The 12,948-nt window shown below is 44.7% G+C and overlaps 1 protein-coding gene across 10 annotated transcripts in view; it reads right to left on the bottom strand.

Annotated features, from left to right (window-relative positions):
* The window catches only part of ITPRIP (inositol 1,4,5-trisphosphate receptor interacting protein), a 32,814-nt gene extending 21,075 nt beyond the window's left edge, over window positions 1-11,739 (bottom strand). For 4 of the 10 annotated variants that reach the window (XM_053312175.1, XM_053312180.1, XM_053312185.1 and 1 more), the window contains exon 1: window positions 11,146-11,295. The gene's annotated coding sequence lies outside the window, so the exon portion shown is untranslated. The other 6 variants (XM_053312174.1, XM_053312179.1, XM_053312176.1 and 3 more) reach the window with 5 other exon arrangements.
* Between the last annotated feature and the right edge of the window lie 1,209 nt (window positions 11,740-12,948).

The following is a 12,948-nucleotide window of genomic DNA, read 5'->3' as shown; positions in this document are numbered from 1 at the left end:
TAATTTTGTGGACATTAACAAGAGAAAGCTATTGCTTTGCCATGTGACTCAAATTACTCTCACTCATAATACTAGGGAATAACATCCTGCTTCCCGTATCTCAGTGCCAAGAGGGGTCAGTCACATGATCCACATTTGCCATCCCTTCCAGCATGCATGCTGATAACGTTTGGAAAGGATCTCCCTTTCAGCTCCCAGAAATAATTTCCATGGAAATCCTGACGTTCTTCCTGTACGCAGTTCAAGGTGGCTCCTCCTTTACCAGGACATAAATGCCTGGCAATCCACATGGAGATAGGGTCAAATATTTGTTCTATCCAAAGCAACAGACCCAGAAGTATGTTACACAGTGGAAGGAAATTTCCTCTACAAGTCAGATAGAAGCAAAGTTGTATTAACAAATGAAGTCTCCTAAAAATTACCTGACCAAAACTGAATAGCCAAGTAATTTCATACCATTTAAGTTTTGGACTGTGCAGAATTACAGTACTTTTAAAAGAAATGATGTACTAAAAAGGAACTTCACGCAGTCATAACATAAGAACAGCCCTACTGGATCAGGCCCAAGGCCCATCTAGTCTAGCATCCCAGTGGCCCACCAGATGCTACTGCTACAGGCTGAAGTTGAGGGCATGCCCTCTCTCCTGCTGTTACTCCCCTGCAACTGGTATTCAAATGCATCCTGCCTCCGAAGCAGGAGGTGGCCTATAGCCCTATGACTAGTAGCCATTGATAGACCTCTCCTCCGTGAAGTTATCCAAACCCTTTTTAAAGCCATCCAGGATGTTGGCTGTCACCACATCTTGTGGCTGAGAATCCCACAAGTTGATTATGTATTGTGTGAAAAAGTACTTCCGTTTGTTGGTCCTAAATTTCCTGGCAATCAATTTCATGGGATGACCCCTGGTTCTAGTGTTATGTGTATGAGAGAGAAATTACTCTTTATCCCCTTTCTCCACAACATGCATGATTTTATAGACCTCTATCATGTCTCCCCACAGTCATCTTTTTTTCTAAACTAAAAAGCCCCAGGTGCTGTAGCTTTGCCTCATAAGGAAAGTGCTCTAGGCCCCTGATCATCTTGGTTGCCCTCTTCTGCACCTTTTCCAGTTCTACAATGTCCTTTATTTAGATGTGGTGACCAGAAATGTACGCAGTACTCCAGGTGTGGCCACACCATAGTTTTGTATAAGGGCATTATAATATTAGCAGTTTTATTTTCAATCCCCTTCTTAATGATCCCTAGCATGAAATTGGCCTTTTCCACAGCTGCTGCACATTGAGTCAACACTTTCAACAAGCTATCCACCACGAACCCAAGATCTCTCTCCTGGTCAGTCACTGACAGCTCAGATCCCATCAGCGTATACTTGAAGTTGGGGTTTTTCATCCCAATGTGCATCACTTTACACTTGCCAACACTGAACTGCATTTGCCATTTTGTGGCCCACTCACCCAGTTTGGAGAGATCCTTGTGGAGCTACTCACATTCTGTTTTGGATTTCACTACCCGAAAGAGTTTGGTATCATCTGCAAATTTGGGCACCTCGCTGTTTAGTCCTATTTCTTGATCATTTGTGAATAAGTTAAAAAGCACCAGTCCCAGTACAGATCCCTGGGGGACCCCACTTCTTTCTTCCCTCCATTGTGAAAACTCTCCATTTGTACCTACCCCGTTTCCTGTCCTTTAACCAGTTAGCAATCCACACATGTACTTGTCCCCTTATCCCGCTCAAGAGTATTTTATGAGGAACTTTGTCCAAAGCTTTTAAGTCCAGGTATACTATGTCAACTGGATCACCTTTATCTAAAAACTTGTTGACACTCTGAAAGAACTCCAAAAGGTTTGTGAGGCAAGATTTACCTTTGCAGAAGCGATGCTGGTTCTCTCCCAGCAGGGCCTGTTCTTCTATGTGCTTTACAATTTTATCTTTGAGGATGCTTTCCATCAATTTGCCTGGAACAGACGTTAAGCTAACCGGCACATAATTTCCCAGATCGCCCCTGGATCCCTTTTTGAAAGTCGGTGTTACCATTTGCTACTTTCCAGTCCTCCAATCACTAAGAAAAGGAAGAACATTAAAATGTACAACTCCTTGATCTAGCAACCCCAATGCCTTCTTAACCCTTTAGAAACAGCTTGATATGTTTTTAAAAAAACATATCACACCACCTCGTTGACAAGATCCCTAAAGTGGCTTACAATAGATTATACAATTCTCTAGGCAGTTACAAGGGGGCAGGATGTTACTCCAGTATCTACTCTGGAGTTCTCTAGTGTTCGTTCTGACACTGCTGCTTTCTTGGCCCTACCCATCCCCAGCACAGCATCCCTCCAGTGGCTTTTGCTGGTGTCTATCTTAGGTTTCTTTTTAGATTGTGAGCCCTTTAGGAACACGGATCAATCTTTATTTATTTATCTAGCTTTGGGAATGTTTGTTGAAAAGCGGTATGTAAATATTCATTGTCGTCATCTTAGCCACCTGTGCAAGTCCAGAGCACAGGACATATGTTGCCTTATGCTGTTCCACCTTCTGGAACTGAAGCTCCAGTGAGATAGGAAGCAGGAGTCAGAGTCGGTGTTCACCTTGTAATTCTGAAATCGAAAATGTTATGGTGTGGGAAAAGAAATCAAAATGATACAGTGTTCATGTTAACAATAATCTTATAAGCTGGTATCAGTGATGGCACAGCTCATGACTACATGGGCATAACAAGGTAGAGGAGTGCAGCTGAAGAAAAATACTATTTATCTGTTTATAGCCGGTATGCTCGGCACAGACTGGTTTTCAAAAATCAAGAAGGGATGAATGTTTAGGTCTCCATTACAGAATTAATGGACCAAAATGACCTCCATTACAGAATTTTGAACCAATAGGAAACCAACCTTTAATTTGGAAAAAATTCAAAGAAGCTGCCAAAATGAAAAAGGTCTTGTCAGAGGAGTTTCTGTGAGGTGAGAAAGAGTGTGATCCTATAGACACTTTCATGGAAGCAGGTCCCACTGAACTCATTGGGAGCTATTGTCAAGGTCCCCGATTCAGATCTCAACTATTGATGGGTTAACTGGGTAATTTTAGGCAAGCCAAGCTGGTCTCTCACTGCCTCCCCTCCACCCATCTGCAACAGGAATGTGATAATGCTGACTTAAATTCTTTTAGCAATCCTGTGAGATATATGAACCACTCTGAACATCCTAATGTGCTAGATGAATACCAAATATTATTATAGTTGGATCATATTTAGTTTATGACCCACTGTAGTTCTAGCCCCATCTCAGAAGGCTACAGTTTATACAGTTATTCCCCTATCACATTTGCATTTCCTTTCTTCTTTGTAACACATCACAGCAAAGGCAACCACAAGTCCTCAGGTACATTCATCTTATCAATAGTCAAGGCACTAAAATAAAGCATGCTTTGTATTAACACTGCATGCAGCTGCCAGAAGAGGAACTAGGTTTCTACATCTCAAGACATCCACTCTTGAAATAGATCTGGGAGGAAAAGGACAGATACAGAATCTTAACATTTCACTGACTTTTGCCACTACACTTGGAGTCTCTCTATGATATTGTGGGAGTTCTGGTAAGACTTGCAGAAGAGACATGCGTCTCCATGGCATAAGCACTACATACAAGGCAATTAGTCCACATATTACTCATTTAGGACACATTTGTGGTGAGCATAAATGCTTGCTTAGTTTGCAAGCATGAGGGCGACAAATGATGTCTTTGTTCAATAGCCAAATGACAGGCACTCTCTACTATTAAGAAGTTAATCTGCTGCACTATGGAAATGATGCATCATAGCTCCAAGGCTTCAGAAGTAGACAAAGATTCTATGCCTAGAATTCTGTGCAAAAAGAGGTGAGAAAAGAGCCAAATACAGCAATTTTTGATTTAGAAGTAAATAACAAGGCTCTCCACCATCCCACAAAACAGAGAGGCGGGTCTCACGATCAAGGAGACCCGCCTTGAGAAGGTTAGTGCACACGAGCAGTCAGTCTGCTCCGGGCAGCCACAGCAGCCGCCCACACAACTGCTGGCTCTGTTACAAAGCCAGTGGGGGTTGGGGAGTTCAGGGGCCGCGCGGCCCCCGGAAGCTCCAGCATGCCCTGCTCGAGCATGCAGGACATGCTGAAGAGACTCCCAAACCGGGAGGCTGCTTTTGAGCCTCCCAGTCAGGGGTCTACACATGAGTTGCCAAGGCACAGAGTCACACCACGGCAATACACGATTGAAAAAACCGGGTTTGCGGAGAGAATCGGGCTAGCCTCTGCTAGCCCGAATTTCTCCCATCGTGTGAATAGCCTCAGAGAGTCCTTTAGTTTAAGGTAGAAACCTTAATAACTAATTGCTCTAGAAATTAGTTCAGAGCATCTGAGGTCTGACATGCATCAACAGAGAGCAGGAATAAACACCATGCAAGAGCTAGTGCAATAAAGCTTCACAGGCTTCTCTGCAACTTTTCTGCATGGATTCATCCCCATCCTACCAACCAAGCACAGAAGCATTATGCTTGTTGAAACAGACAAGATACAGATTCTACAAGCTACATATAAGGCTTCCTTTTGAAATTAATGGGATTTAAGTTAATCATGACAAAAGCATCTCATTAACATCAATGGTGTTTAGTCACGACTAACATTTCTTTTAATACAACCCACCATTTTTGAATGGCTCAGAGTATTCCAGGTTTCTGGGATACATGGCTGGGATTTGCCTTGACATTTCCTAATTTTCCTAAAGTTACCATATGAGGTAAAGTCAATCATTCACAAGTCATTAACAGGCATCTACAAATCCACTTGCCCTAGCCCTCTGGCAAGCAGGACACCCAGCACCACACAGGTCTCCTTCCCAGAGGTCTCATTTCCACTGTCATTTTTGAGAAGATAAGAGACAGCAGGAATCCTTTCTGAGCAGTAGGAGAAGGCTCTCATGGTTTCTTATCACTGCCATATCCCAGTGCAAATGACAAAAAACATTTCTCCTTTTTGCCTGTGCACCAGAAAAGGATCTCAGGGAAGAGAGGACTGGTGGTGACCGCTAATAACAACTGGCTAGTGAGGGCAAGAGGTTGCTGATTCGAATCCTTGCTGGTATGCTCCCCAGACTATGAGGAACATCTATACTGATATAGGAAGATGCTGAAAGGCATCATCTCATACTGCACGGGAGATGGCAATGGTAAACCCCTCCTGTATTCTACCAAAGAAAAACTACAAGTGCTCTGTGGTCGCCAGGAGTCGACACTGACTCGATGGCACACTTTACCTTTAGAGAGCTGTCTAAGTTTGTGGACCTCTGGTCATAAAACACAGTAATGATAATAAAACAAATTAAACCTTCAGCCATGTCTTGGTGTGCATTACATTCATGTAAATCTGAGCCCTCACAGCCGAACAAGACCCACACTAGACTTTTACTCCAGTCTAAAGGAATAGGCTGCGAGGGTCTTTGTGTAAAAATAATTTGAATTACAGCATTTACCTCAGAATTATGAAGAGACAGGAACAGCTTAGATTGCACAATATTCAAAACCTACATTGGTTCAACTTATTTAGAGTTGCAGCCAGTTCTTACACATGTTGCTTTCCCAGATGTACTTCTGTTTAGTCTCTGCATGCTGGTCAATCCGTTACTATTTACTTCACATCCTGCTTCTCTGCTAAAAATGTGAGCGGGGCCTTTTGCTTATACAGCTGAGCTGGCACCTACTATCTCCGGCAGCATGTGGGCCAAGCATCCTCATGCACAGCTGCGTCCCTGCTCAAACCACACCCAAACCATGCCAACACCCTACCTAGAGCTCCTAAAACTGGATTTTCCACCTTTTAGAAAGAGCCAGCTATTAAAAACCTAAGCTGGAAAATATGCAGCAGGGCAGAAATTGTGTGACTTCATTATTTAAAGAGACACATACTGAAAGAGAACTGTTTTGTCAGGCACCAGAAAGGGCTACTTCTTCTCTTGGACTTACCTGAGTCAAATGTTTCACTTGAATAAAATATTAGCAAGTGCCAATTAATACATATAGTGGGTATTGAAAAGAATCACCCCCTTCGAAAGACCTTAAATTCTGGTTCCCTTACATCCTGAAATGAAAACACAAAGAAAATTCCCTTCACCAGCTGTACTTATCCAATGCAACCTATAACATCCAACTGAAAAACATCACAATTACAGTCCAGAAAAAGTGTCAGAAATAAAAAACAAGAATTACTGAGATTGAAAAAGGATCACCCCCCCCCCCATTGTCAATATTTTGTTGAACCACCTTTTGCTTTAATAACAGCCTTGAGTCTGTTGGGATACTTCTCTATCAACCTTGCACATCTAGACGGAGCAATATTTGCCCACTCCTCCATACAGAACTGTTCAAGTTCGGTCACATTGGATGGTAGGTGTTGGTGGACTGCTATCTTCAAATCTCTCCACAGATTTTCTATGGGATTTAGGTCTGGGCTCTGACTGGGCCACATGAGGACGTTCACTTTTTTCTCCTTCAGCCACTGTGTGGTCAATTTTGCTGTGTGCTTCGGATCGTTGTCATGTTGAAAGGTGAATCTTCTGCCCATCCTCAACTGTATGGCAGAGGGTAGCAGGTTTTCTTCCAGAATCTGACGGTATTTTGCCCCATCCATTTTTCCTTCTACCCTAACGAGAGCCCCAGTCCCTGAGGCAGAGAAACACCCCCACAACAGGATGCTGCCACCTCCATGCTTCACTGTAGGTATGGTGTGTTGTGGATGGTGAGCTGCGTTGGATTTACGCCAGGTGTACTGTTTGGTGTTGAGGCCAAATAGTTCAATCTTGTTCTCATCTGACCATAAGACCTTTTTCCATTTGGCATCAGAATCTTCAAGGTGCCTTCTGGCAAAGCTCAAACGAGCTTTAATGTGGCCTTTCTTGAGAAGTGGCTTTCTCCTTGCGACCCTCCCGAACAAGCCACATCTGTGGAGCGCTCGTGAAATTGTTGTCACGTGCACAGAACAACCACTCTTTGCCATGAAGTCCTTTAACTCCTTCAGAGTGGCCATTGGCCTCTTGGTAACCTCTCTTACCAGTTTCCTCCTTGCTCTTCCATCCAGTTTGGAGGGCCGACCGGATCCAGGGAGGATAGCAGTCCACCAACACCTACCATCCAATGTGACCGAACTTGAACAGTTCTGTATGGAGGAGTGGGCAAATATTGCTCCGTCTAGATGTGCAAGGTTGATAGAGAAGTATCCCAACAGACTCAAGGCTGTTATTAAAGCAAAAGGTGGTTCAACAAAATATTGACATTGGGGGGGGGGGGTTATCCTTTTTCAATCTCAGTAATTCTTGTTTTTTATTTCTGACACTTTTTCTGGACTGTAATTGTGATGTTTTTCAGTTGGATGTTATAGGTTGCATTGGATAAGTACAGCTGGTGAAGGGAATTTTCTTTGTGTTTTCATTTCAGGATGTAAGGGAACCAGAATTTAAGGTCTATCAAAGGGGGTGATTCTTTTCAATACCCACTGTAAAATATCATATTTGCTCCAATCCCATCTTTAGTCACTACAGCAATCCTTTAATTTCTACTGCAAATGCGTCTGTTAGGGTGTTTCCAGGAGGCTGCATGTTTCAGCAACCGCGGTAAATTTGCAAGTGCTAGCTGTGCTAAGTCTGTACACGACTGACATCTACACTAATCAGGGATTAGACCCATGATCCTTTTTCTTTTACTGCTAGTCCATGGGCTAGGTTCTGATGCATAGCAACAGCAGCAATTTTTGCTTCAAACCGCCATACTAGAAAATATCTCCTCTTTCAGGAACTTTCTATGTTGGAACTCTAGGCACTGGAAGAACCCATGGAAGCTCTGATTTTGGTCAGAAGGTTATTCACCTTCCCAAAAACTTTCCTCACATCATTTTCATGCTCTAACTACCCCCCCCACCACCAATTTGTTATTTGTCCTGTTGTGGAAAGCGTACAGGTAGAACCCTGGTGATCAACCTATCATGCATATCACGTAAATGGAATTAATTGATTTGCCCTAAAATCAGTAACACAGAACTTTAGTAAAGCAGTTTTTAATCTGTCTCATATTATGAGAAAGAAGTGCTGATTGTCAAGTTACAGAAGGAGGCCTTCTCCAAAGACTGAGAAGACCTACTTACCCATAGACTACATAAAGGTAAAGCGTGCCGTGGAGTCGATGTCGACTCCTGGCGACCACAGAGCCCTGTGGTTTTTCTTCGGTAGAATACAGGAGGGATTTACCATTGCCTTCTCCCATGCAGTGTGAGATGATGCCTTTCATCTTCCTATATCACTGCTGCCCGATATGGGTGTTTTCCACAGTCTGGGAAACATACCAGTGGGGATTCGAAATGGCAACCTCTGGCTTGTTATTCAAGTCATTTCCCCACTGCACCAGGCCAAAATTATCAGCATAAATCTTCAGTCTTAAGCATGTTGACCTGGAAGTAATTTGTACCAAATCAGTGGGACCCCCTTTCAAATAAATGCATGTACAACTCCATACCCTACATACATGTCTTTGAATGTCTTGGTAAAAAAGCAGCTTGGAGGGGGATAATTTCAGCAGAATGGCAGAGGAAAGGTAAGCACTCATTGCCCCACTGTTTCTTTGCTCCAGAATGTACTCCCCTTTCCCTAAAAGGCACAGGACCATCAGAATTATTTGAAGATTCTTCAAATAATTACAGAAGAGAGAGGTGTTCCTCTGTTTTTAGCATACAGCAAACAGGAAATGTCTAACAGGAAACGTCTATGGCGAGACCAACATTTCAGAAACCTAGCACAAGTAAAAACTCATACATTCTAAAAGAATTATCTTTGTATACCAGTCTCATGAAAGTTCAGGGAAATATTTTGAAATGCAAACATCACACAGATTGTTTACAAAACTAGTAGAATTAAGTGCAGAAACTGAATCCTATGAAAGCGAAATACACCTCACTAAGCTCAATGGGGCTTAATCCCAGTTAAATGGGCCTAGAATCACAGCCCAAACCTTTAATCTTCAAGCCCTTATGATACTTACCTGATGGGTGATCAGGTAATAGTTGGATGTGAACAGCCCTTATTACCAGCCAAACTAAGGAACACTCATTCTGGCATTTTACAGTAGATTGTGGCACAGATCCTTCATTCGTTATCCCTTATTTCAAAGGAAAAAGCTTTATTTATTAAAAGGGGGTAGCTCTACTTTCCAAAGCAGCAAATCAAATATAACATTACAGATGAATTAATAAGCTAATATTCAAAATATAATAAGTGAAAAATTTAAGGCTCTAATCCTAGACACATCTCTCTCTCTCTCTCTCCTAGGCGTACCCGTTGCTAATCTCATGTGTGGCAACTCTCGCAAGAGTTCAGGATAGAGATGGGACAGCTGAGGTGGGGGGGGGAGATGGCGGCAGCAGTTGGCCAGCTGGCTGACAGGGAAACAAAACAGCAGCATCACAGCTGGCGGGTAGGGGGGAAGAGAGTGGGTGAGCAAAGCAGAGGAGGAACAGTGGTGGAGGCAGGCGGGGAAGAAGATGGTGGTGGCTATGGTGACCAAGCTGGCAGGGGAGAAGAAGTGGTGGTGGGTGGGGAGGAGAGGGGAGTGACAGGGAGAACTAAGGGCACAGATGCTCTGCACCAGGTCAGCTAGTTTAAAATTATTTATTTATTATTATTATTATTATTATTACATTTATATCCCACTCTTCCTCCAAGGAGCCCAGAGTGGTGTACTACATATTTGAGTTTCTCTTTCACAACAACCCTGTGAAGTAGGCTAGGCTGAGAGCGAAGTGACTGGCCCAGAGTCACCCAGCTAGTATCATGGCTGAATGGGGATTTGAACTCGGGTCTCCCCAGTCCTAGTCCAGCACTCTAACCACTGTACCACACTGGCTTCTAAATTAAACTAAAGAGAACATAGAAAGCTGCCTTATACCAAATCAGACCAATGATCCGTCTAGATCAGTGTTGACTGCACAATTTTGGCTCACCTGCAGATGTTGGACTCCAACTCAAATCATCCCTGACCCCTGGTGGTGCAGTGGTAAAACTGCCGCCCTGTAACCAGAAGGTTACAAGTTCGATCCTGACCAGGGGCTCAGGGTTGACTCAGCCTTCCATCCTTCTGAGGTCGGTAAAATGAGTACCCAGAATGTTGGGGGCAATATGCTAAAATCATTGTAAACCGCTTAGAGAGCTCCGGCTATAGAGCGGTATATAAATGTAAGTGCTATTGCTACTGGCCACTGTAGCTGGAAGGGTGGGAGTTGCACTTGCAGTCCAACAACAGCTGGAGGGCCAAAATTGTGCAGCCCTGGGTCTACACTGACCGGCAGCAGCCTCTCCAAGATTCCAGGCAGGAGTGTTTCGCAGTCCTACCTGCAGATGCCAGGGACTGAACCTGCACCTGGGACCTTCTGCATGCAAAGGAGATGCTCTACTGATCGACATGCTGTCGAAGTGATCGACAGCATTTAGCAAAAGCCAAATTCTAAACTTCTCCTGACTTAGCAAAGCAGACCTGTGAACAAAAGGCACCAGGAGACGTGATCATCTCCGTGATGGTCACTTTACTGTACTTTGGAAAACCTGCCCCCATTTTTTGCGCACACAAAGAAGTATTGGGGAAGTGTTTGGTTTGGGAAAGAGAAAGTGGCCTCAAGGCTGCCTTTCACACAGCTTCGATGCGCCCCTTCCTCCACCCCGTTCCTTCAGCTAACATACATTTGTCATCATGCTTCTTTTTGGAAAGCGCACACATGAGGCGAATTCAAACGAGACGCAAGCCCCCTTCCTCTCCACTGAACAAAGCTCCCCCTCCGAAGAACACATGGTTAGTCCCACTCCCCCCATCCCAGATCGTAGGATAAAATAAAGGGGGTCTGCTTGCTTGTCCTTCCATGCTAGGCGTGCCTGCCGGGTCTGAGGGACCGAGAAAGAGTACAAGAGGCACGCATTTCCTACCTATCTTCTTCGTGGAAGATGGAGCTGTAGCACGTTTGTGAAAATGGTAGAAACTAACCGACATCGAATCAGCAAGCTTTAGGCACGCAGCTACGTTCAGACACGAAAGACAACAAAGCAACCAGCTCGATGACCCTCTTTTGGGGAAGAGCGATAAACTTTGTACTTACTGCGTCCTGCAAATCAACTTTTTAGCGGGTTTCCCCCCACGACGCCGGGTTGTTAGTGAAAACCTCAACTTCCCTGTTCTCTCTCAGCATCCTCCTACTCGCTTGCTCCCTCCTAGCTCCGAGGCGAGCGTTACTACTACGGTGGATTTCTAGCTTACTCATTTCCTGGAGATCGGTGGTTCACTCTGAGAAACTCCCACTCCCCATAGAAGAACAAAACTGACGTCCTCAAGTTTCTGCCGAATCCCGGGACTTCGTTAAGGTGGAAAGACTGGAAGCAGCGGCTCTCAGCTTTTTCAACAGGTCGCCTTTCAGGCTTTTGGCAAGCTGAGGCAACGGAGCCGAAACACAACCAGAAACCCCAAGCGGTTTGCTCTGGCGGAGATTCCAGCAAGACAGGGCCTCGACGAGACAACTGTGGACGCCCTTAAATGTCGCCTCTTGAGCAACACATGAGGAAGGCGTAAAGCAACAACTTTCTATAGTTTGCTCCTCGTGGCTTGTTGTTGTAGACTACGAAATGCGGCGTGAGATCTGGGGCAACAGCTCCTGTCCTGCGCCGTGTAAACGATTCAGTTGCAATTCGCAGGGAGGTCAAAAACACTTTTGTTTTGCCCTGTTGAATTTGAGCCTGATCAATACAGCCAAAGAACTTAGTTATGAGAAGCACCGCTTCAAATCGCCTTGGGACTTGCATTGGGGCCAATCACTGTCGCGCAGGCTCAGACCATCCTACCTTACAAGGTTGTTGTGTGGCGCCCCACGGGGAGCTACTTTGCGGAGAGACCTGGGCCACTTCCAGCTTTTGAGGCCCCTAGCCAGAATAAACAGTAAGAAATAACACCACATGGAAACAAAATAAGGCACCAAAATGAGTGATACATCATTTGCATGCTTTATTGTCTAAATGTGAAGCCTCCTTTGAGTTGGCCCTGTCTTGCTGGAATCTCCGCCAGAGCAAATCTCTAAGGCTGCTGTAACTGTTCACAGCAGTTTTGGCAGCTCCTGGCCAGGCCTGTTGCAGGTCAGAAAAAGAACAGGGCACCATGTGCTTGCAGCTCAGGATGGGATCTCTTGCAGGAGCCCCAGCCACTTTTGTAGCAGCCTTACAGGGTCGGGTTGTTGTGCAGGTGCTGGGCTATGCAGTCTCCTAGGTCCCAGGTGTCTCTCTGGTTTCCCAGGGCTTGGCTTCCTAAGCCAGTTGGCCCCTTGTGTCAGTGCAGCTGACCAGGATTATGGATCATGCACAAAGATCTTTGATTTGGCTGTTAGGTGAAATGAACGTTTACCCCATGTGAATTGTATTCAATGTGCTAAGCTGGTTTTGGAGTTGTTCCTTGCTTTGAGAAGGGTCGCATTAATGGAGTTGCCAGATAAAAATCAACACACAAACCCCAAATACTATGGGGTTCTGAAACAAAAGACATCAATTAAACATACTATGCATATGTTATAATATATGCATATAGCTGGGGGAGAGTACGCCTGTGTTCACCCCTCTCATTGGCGGGCCCTCAGAGTGAGGGAGAAGAAATGAAGAAAATAGGGAGGAGTGGAGCTGGGGGGTCCTCAGGAGCGACAGGGGCCTGAGTTCTTTGAACCCATCCACTCCATTATAGCTACAACCCTGAGTATAGTACATAGTAAGTAGGGATGTGCACAGAACTGGCTGGCCCGGTTCAGTTCGAATCCGGACTGGACTTGAACCAGACTGGGCCACTTCAGTCCAGCACCCCCTCAAAACACCCCTTATTATTCAGAAGTAGGATTTACTTCTGAATAATATGCAAGGGATAGTCCTGC

Source organism: Hemicordylus capensis, chromosome 3, assembly GCF_027244095.1.
Source record: "Hemicordylus capensis ecotype Gifberg chromosome 3, rHemCap1.1.pri, whole genome shotgun sequence".
Classification (NCBI taxonomy): Eukaryota; Metazoa; Chordata; class Lepidosauria; order Squamata; family Cordylidae; genus Hemicordylus; species Hemicordylus capensis.
The sequence above is the reverse complement of the archived record's forward strand: the minus strand, read 5'-3'. Positions and strand labels throughout refer to the sequence as shown.